Here is an 8038-nt window from a genome sequence, read left to right as displayed (position 1 = left end):
AGTGCGTGCGCGCGCCCGGGCCGGGCAGGGGCGTGGACTCCACTCTGAGGGACTGGGGGCTGAAGGTGGGTGGGGTTAGTGTCATGAGCGTCTTGGAGGCGGTGGCTGCTTCAGACCTACTGTGTCTCCAGTGAGTCGGCGTCCGAGCTTCCGCGGTGCGACAGGGACCCAGGAGTGAATGAAGAGGATAACCTCTCTGAGGAAGGGCTCGTCGCCGTTCACTCCCACACAGAGCCCCCCTAATTATTTTGAAGGCCCTGCTTTCCAGACGCAAGCACAGTTGCTTTACTTCTGAAAAGCTGTTCATTAACAGAAAAGTACTGGTAAGACGCAAATGCCCCCCAAATAACTTATTGAAATTAGTATTTCTAAACATTTTTTTGTTGTTCAGTTCAGTTGCTCAGTCGTGTCCGACTCTTTGCGACCCCATGAACCGCAGTACGCCAGGCCTCCCTGTCCATCACCAACTCCCGGAGTCCACCCAAACCCATGACTATTGTGTCGGTGATGCCATCCAACCATCTCATCCTCTGTCTTCCCCTTCTCCTCCTGCCCTCAATCATTCCCAGCATCAGGGTCTTTTCAGATGAGTCAGCTCTCTGCATCCGGTGGCCAAAGTACTGGAGTTTCAGCTTCAGCATCAGTCCTTCCAATGAACACCCAGGACTGATCTCCTTTAGGATGGACTGGTTGGATCTCCTTGCAGTCCAAGGGACTCTCAAGAGGCTTCTCCAACACCACAGTTCAAAAGCATCAGTTCTTCTGCACTCAGCTTTCTTTACAGCCCAACTCTCACATCCATACATGACTATTGGGAAAACCATAGCCTTGACTAGACGGACCTTTGTTGGCAAAGTAATGTCTCTGCTTTTTAATATGCTGTCTAGGTTGGTCATATTGTTATTGTAAAATTTAAATAATATAAAAGTTAACATTTTAGCTATATAGTTCAGTGGCATTTAGTATGTTCACATCATTGTGCAACATTACCACTCCAGATACTTATTTTGTTTAAAAGCTTTGCTGAGATATTATTCACATACCATTTGTGGCTCAGCTGGCAAAGAATCCGCCTGCAATGTGGGAGCCCTGGATTGGGAAGATCCCCTGGAGAAGGAAAAGGCTACCCACTCCAGTATTATGGCGGAGAGGATTCCATGGACTATACATGGGTCGCACCGAGTCGGACATGAATGAGCAACTTTCACTATGTTGTACTACTACCATCAAGTGATGCACCCATTTAAAATAAGATGGTTTTTCACAGAGTTATGGAACTCTGCGATCCAGTTATGGGTGGGCATGGCAGTCCACTCCAGTATTCTTACCTGGAGGATCCCCATGGAAAGAGGAGCCTGGTGGCCTGCAGTCTATGGGGTCTCAAAGAGTTGAACGCTTCTGAGAGACTAAGCAGAGCAGACACAGCAGTTAGTGCCACATCCTTCTCATCCCTTTTAATCTATCCTAGGGCCTTCCCTGGTGGTTCTAGTGGTAAAGAACCTGCCTACCAATGCAGAAGACAAAAGACAGTTGTGTTCCATGCCTGGGTGGGGAAGATCCCCTGGAGGAGGGCATGGCAACCCACTCCAGTATTCTTGCCTGGAGAATCCCATGGACAGAGGAGCCTGGCAGGCTGCAGTCCATGGGGTCGCTAAGAGTCGAACACGACTGAGGGACTTCACTTTCACTTTTCACTTTTCATGCATTGGAGAAGGAAATGGCAACCCACTCCAGTGTTCTTGCCTGGAGAATCCCAGGGATGGGGGAGCCTGGTGGGCTGCTGTCTATGGGGTCGCACAGAGTCGGACACGACTGAAGTGACTTGGCAGCAGCAGCAGCAGCAGGGCCTTCCCCGGTGGTTCTAGTGATAAAGAACCTGCCTACCAATGCAGAAGACAAAAGACAGTTGTGTTCCATGCCTGGGTGGGGAAGATCCCCTGGAGGAGGGCACAGCAACCCACTCCAGTATTCTTGCCTGGAGAATCCCATGGACAGAGGAGCCTGGCAGGCTGCAGTCCATAGGGTTGCACAGAGTCAGACATGACTCAAGCGACTTAGCATGCATGCAGGCAACCTATCCTAGATGTTTTGTGTAAATGTAAACATAAATATGTAGTCTTTTGATTTCCTTCACTTAGCATAATGTTCCCAAGGTTCACCCACATTGTATAAACATAATAGCAGGCATCAGCACAGTTGACCCTTGAACAACACGGATTTGAACTTACACATGTACTATGTGTACTACATGGTCTGCAGTTAGGTAAATCTGGGGAACTAGGGATATAAGGGGCCAACTGTATAGTTATGCAAAGATTTTTGACTACACAGAGGGACATCATTGAAGGATCAACTGTATTTAGTTCCTTTTTGTTGTTTGTTGTTTAGATATACTGCATTTTATCTATCCATCAATTAATTGACATTAGAGTTGTTTACACTTTTTGGCTGTTATGAGTAATGCTGCTATGAACACTCATATACAAGTTTTTGTATAGATTTAAGTCTTCATTTTTCTTAGTTATATACAGGTAGGGTAGCTGAATCATATTATAATTACATATAATGTTTTGAGACATTGCCAACTGTTTTCAGACGCGGCTATATCATTTTACATTTCCAACAGCAAATGATGGTATTGGATTTCTCCATGTCTTTGTCTACTCTTGTTATTTGTGTGTTTTTGTTGCTGTTTTTTTGGAATGATATCCTGCTAGTTGTGATGTTTTATTACATCAAAACTTTCCCTAATGGTTAGTGCTATAGAGCATCTTTTAATATACTTGTTGGCCATTTGGAGAAATGTCTGTTTATCTCCTTTGGTCACTAAAAATGGATTAGTTGTCTTTTTACTATTGAGTTACAGGAGTTCTTTATACATTCTGGATAGAAATCTCTCATCAGATATATGATATGAAAATATTACCTCCCACGTTGTAGATTGAATTTTCACTTTTTATTGGTATTGGTTGCAGCATAAAACTTGAAAATTTTGAAGAAGTCCAGTGTATCTTCTTTTCACTCTGTTGCTTGTGCTTTGAGTGTCATATCTAAGAAACCATTGCCTAACTCAAGACCAGGAATATTTACTCCTCTTTCTCCAAAAGTTTTACAGTTTTAACTTTTCCTTTTAGGTTTGTGGTCATTTTGAATAAGTTTTTGTGTATGGTGTTAGGTAGATGTCCAAATCCACTCTTTTGATTTTTTTGTTTTGTTTTTGCCATTCCATGTGGCTTGTGGGATTTAAGTTCACCAACCAGGGATTGACAACTCCGTTCTTTTGTATGTGGATATCCAGGTGTCACAGAACCATCTATTGGAAAGATTTTTTTTCACCATCAAGTTGCCTTGACACTCTTGTTGAAAACCAGTTGAATTTAAATATAAGGATTTATTTCTGTAGTCTCAAGTCTATTCCCATGATGTGTATGTCTAGCCTTATGTCATACCAGACTGTCTTGATTAGCATAGCTTTGTAATAAGCTGTGAAATCAGGAAGTGTTAGTCCTTCTATTCTGTTCCTTGTTAAGACTGGCTTGGCCATTCTGGGTCCCTTGCATTTCCATATAATCTTTAGGATTAGTTTGTCAATTTCTGAAAAAAAAAAAAAAGAAACACACACACTCCTGGGATTTTGATAGGAATTTTGTTGAATGTGTACACCTATTTAGGGAATATTGCCATCTTAATAGTATTAAGTCTTCCAATCCATGAATATGGGATATCTTTCCATTTATATAGGCCTTCTTTAATTTCTATGATTTTTATAGTTACCACTATTCATGTCTTGCACTGTTTATTAATTTTGTTCCTAAATATTTTATTCCTTTTGATGCTATTTAAATGGAATTGTTACTTTAAATATTTTCAGGTTATTCATAATCAATGTATAGAAATAGATTTTCTCATTTGGTTTTATTTGTTATTCCAGTTTTATTGAGCTGTAACTGACATACAGCATTGTATAAGTTTAAAGTGTACAGCATAATGATTTGACTTGTGTACATCATGAAATGATTATCACACTAAGGTAGTGAGCATCCATTATCTTATATAGATAAAAAAGAAAAGAAAGAAAAAAATATTTTTCCCCTAATGAGACCTCTTAGTATTTACACTCTTAACAACTTTCATATATAATTTATAGCTGTGTTTATTAATCATGTTGTACATTTGTAGTACTTTTTAATCTCTTTTTATGTAATTTTATTTATTTGGCTGTGCTGGATCTTTGTTGCTGCATAGGCTTTTCTTTAGTTGTGGCAAGCAGGGGCCACTCTAGTTGTGGTGTGTGGGCTTCGCATTGCAGCACCTTCTCCTGTTGCAGAGCACAGGCTCTAGAGCGTTTGGGCTTCAGTAGACACAGCTCCAGGACTCCAGAACACAGTATCAGTGGTTTGAGATGGAGTGGGTGTGGCTCCAGGACTCCAGAACACAAGCTTAGTAGTTGTGGCATATGGGCTTAGTTGTCCCAGGCATGGTGGATCTTCCTGGACCAGGGAACGAATTTGTGTCTCCAGCATTGGCAGGTGGGTTCTTTACCACTGAACCACCAGGGAAGCCTCACTTACTTCAGTTCAGTTCAGTTCAGTCACTCAGTTTTGTCCGACTCTTTGCAACCCCATGGACTGCAGCATGCCAGGCCTCCCTGTCCATCACCAACTCCCGGTACTCAAACTCAAATCTGTTGAGTTGGTGATGCCATCCAACCATCTCATTCTCTGTCATCCCCTTCTCCAGCCTTCAATATTTCCCAGCATCAGGGTCTTTTCCAGTGAGTCAGTTATTCGCATCAGGTGGCCAAAGTATTGGAGCTTCAGCTTCAGCATCAGTCCTTCCAATGAATATTCAGGATTTATTTCCTTTAGGATTGACTAGTTTGATCTCCTTGCAGTCCAAGGGACTCTCAAGAGTCTCCTCCAACACCACAGGTCAAAAGCATCAATTCTTCAGCACTCAGCAAAGCTCAGCCCACTTACTTAAAACAGAAAATTCGTACCTTTTGACCACCTTCTTATAGTTCTCCTTCCCTCAACCCACCTCTAGTAAGCACAAGTCTTTTCTTGTTCTGTGAATTTTTTGTTTGTCTTTTGAAGCATAATTACCCAGAACACTATGTTGGTTCCTGGTGCACAACATAGTGATTTGATATTTCTATACATTACAAATTACAATTGATTTTTGTATAGTGATCTTGTACTCTTCAGGCTTCCTAGGTGGTGCTTGTGGTAAAGTACCTGCCTACCAATGCAGGAGACATAAGAGATGTGGATTTGATCCTTGGCTTGGAAGATCCCCTGGAGGAGGGCATGGCAACCCACTCCAGTATTCTTGTCTCGAGAATCCCATGGACAGAGAAGCTTGGTGGGCTACAGTCCCTAGGGTTGCAAAGAGTCAGAGATGTCTGAAGTGACTTAACACATACTCTGCAACCTTGCTAAATCATTTATTATTTTGAATGGTTTTTTTAGTGGATTCCTTGAGATATTCTGCATATAAGATCATGTCATCTGCAAATAGGGACAGTTTATTTATTCCCTTCCAATCTAGATGCTTTTTATTTCTTCGTTGTCTAACTGCCCTGGCTAAAACATCTACTACAGAGTTAAATAGAAGTGGCAGGAGTAGACATTTTGTCTTGTTCCTTATCCTAGGAGGTAAGAATTCAGATTTCCACTATTCAATATCATGTTTGCTGTGGGTTTTTCACAGATGCCCTTTGTGAGGTTAAGGAAATTCATTTCTATTCCTACTTTGTTGCGTGGTTGTTTATTTTTTAATATTTATTCATTTTGGCTGCATTGCATCATTGTTGCCACGCACAGGCTTTCTGTAGTTGTGGTGCATAGGCCTCTAGTTGTTACGGCTTCTCGCGTTGTGGAGCATGGACTCTAGGGTTCACAGGCTTCAGTAGTTGCAGCACATGGGCCCTGTTGCCCTGTGGCAGGTGGGATCTTCCCAGAGCAGGGCTCTAAGTGATGTCCCTTGCATTGCAAGGTAAATTCTTAACCACTGGACCAGCAGGGAAGCCCTGTTTGTTCTAATCACAAAATGCTGTTTGGTTTTGCCAAATGCTTTTTCTATTGAGATGATCATATGGGTTTTGTATTTTATTCTGTTAATATGGTGTACTACACTGATTTTTGTATGTTAAACCAATCTTACCTGCCTCCTGAGAAATCTGTATGCAGGTCAAGAAGCAACAATTAGAAATGGACATGGAACAACAGACTGGTTCCAAATCAGGAAAGGAGTACGTCAAGGCTGTATATCGTCACCCTGCTTATTTAACTTATATGCAGAGTACATCATGTGCTATGCTGGGCTAGATGAACCGCAAGCTGGAATCAAGATTGCTGGGAGAAATATCAATAACCTCAGATATGCAGATGACACCACCCTTATGGCAGAAAGTGAAGAACTAAAGAGCCTCTTGATAAAAGTGAAAGAATAGACTGAAAAGTTGGCTAAAAACTCAATATTCAGAAAAGTAAGATCATGGCATCTGGTCCCATCACTTCATGGCAAATAGATGGGGAAACAATGGAAACAGTGACAGACTTGATTTTTTTTGGCTCCAATATCACTGCAGATGGTGACTGCAGCCATGAAATTAAAAGATGCTTACTCCTTAAAAGAAAAGTTATGACCAACCTAGATAGCATATTAAAAAGCAGAGACATTACTTTGCTGACAAAGGTCCATCTAGTAAAAGCTATGGTTTTCCAGTAGTCATGTATGGATGTGAGAGTTGGACTGTAAAGAAAGCTGAGTGCTGAAAAATTGATGCTTTTGACCTGTCGTGTTGGAGGAGACTCTTGAGAGTCCCTTGGACTGCAAGGAGATCCAACCAGTCCATCCTAAAGGAAATCAGTCCTGAGTATTCATTGGAAGGACTGATGCTGAAGCTGAAACTCCAATACTTTGGCCATCTGATGTGAAGAACTGACTCATTGGAAAAGACCCTAATGCTGGGAAAGATTGAAGGCTGGAGGAGAAGGGGACAATAGAGGATGAGAAGGTTGGATGGCATCACTGACTCAACGGACATGAGTTTGAGCAAGCTCCGGGAGTTGGTGATGGATAGGGAGGCCTGGGAGGTGTGCTGCAGTCTTTGGGTTCACAAAGAGTCAGACGTGACTGAGCAACTGAACTGAAACCAACCTTGCATTCCTAGGATAAATCTTATTTAAGTACTAGTATTAGTCTCTCAGTCATGTCTGACTCTTTGCAACCCCATGTACTGTAGCCCGCCAGGCTCCTCTGTCTATAGGATTGTTTAACCTATATGCTGAGCACATCATGAGAAATGCCTGGGCTGGATGAGTTACAAGCTGGAATCAAGATAAGCAGGAGAAACATCAACAACCTCAGATATGCAGATGATGCCACTCTAATGGCAGAAAGCAAAGAGGAACTAAAGAGCTTCTTGATGAGAGTGAAGGAGGAGAGTGAAAGAGCCGGCTTCAGACTGAAAAAACTAAACTAAAAAAAGCTAAACTAAGCTACACTAAAAAAGCTGGCTTAGTTAAAAAACTAAGATCATGGCATCAGGCCCCATTACTCCATGGCAAATAGAGGGGGGAAAAGGTGGAAGTAGTGACAGATTTCCTCTTCTGGGCCTCCAAAGTCACTGTGGATGGTGACTGATGCCATGAAATCAGAAGACAATTGCTTCTTGGCAGGAAAGCAATGAGAAAGCTAGACAATGTGTTGAAGAGCAGAGACACTACTCTGCTGGCAAAGGTCCATATAGTCAAGGCTATGGTCTTCCCATGGTCACATATGGTTGTGAGATCTGGACTGTAAAGAAAGCAGAACACCAAAGAATTGATGCTTTTGAACTATGGTGCTTGAGAAGATTCCTGAAAAGTCCCTTGGACAGCATGGAGATCAAACCAGGCAATCTTCAGGGAGACAAACCCTGAATATTCACTGGAGGGACTGATGCTGAAGCTGATGCTCCAGTATTTTGGTCACCTAATATGAACAGGAAACTATTGGAAAAGTCCCTGATGCTGGGAAAGATTGAGGGCAG

The 8038-nt window shown here is 42.1% G+C and overlaps 1 protein-coding gene across 1 annotated transcript in view; it reads left to right on the top strand.

Annotated features, from left to right (window-relative positions):
* Positions 1–36: 36 nt before the first annotated feature.
* Positions 37–8038, top strand: part of LOC129636277 (probable 2-ketogluconate reductase) — a 32522-nt gene continuing 24520 nt past the window's right edge. Inside the window, exon 1 of the mRNA XM_055559689.1 lies at positions 37–323. The gene's annotated coding sequence lies outside the window, so the exon portion shown is untranslated. The remainder of the gene's footprint in view (positions 324–8038) is intronic.

The sequence above is a fragment of the Bubalus kerabau genome, chromosome 21 (genome assembly GCF_029407905.1).
Source record: "Bubalus kerabau isolate K-KA32 ecotype Philippines breed swamp buffalo chromosome 21, PCC_UOA_SB_1v2, whole genome shotgun sequence".
NCBI lineage: Eukaryota > Metazoa > Chordata > Mammalia > Artiodactyla > Bovidae > Bubalus > Bubalus kerabau.
The sequence above is the reverse complement of the archived record's forward strand: the minus strand, read 5'-3'. Positions and strand labels throughout refer to the sequence as shown.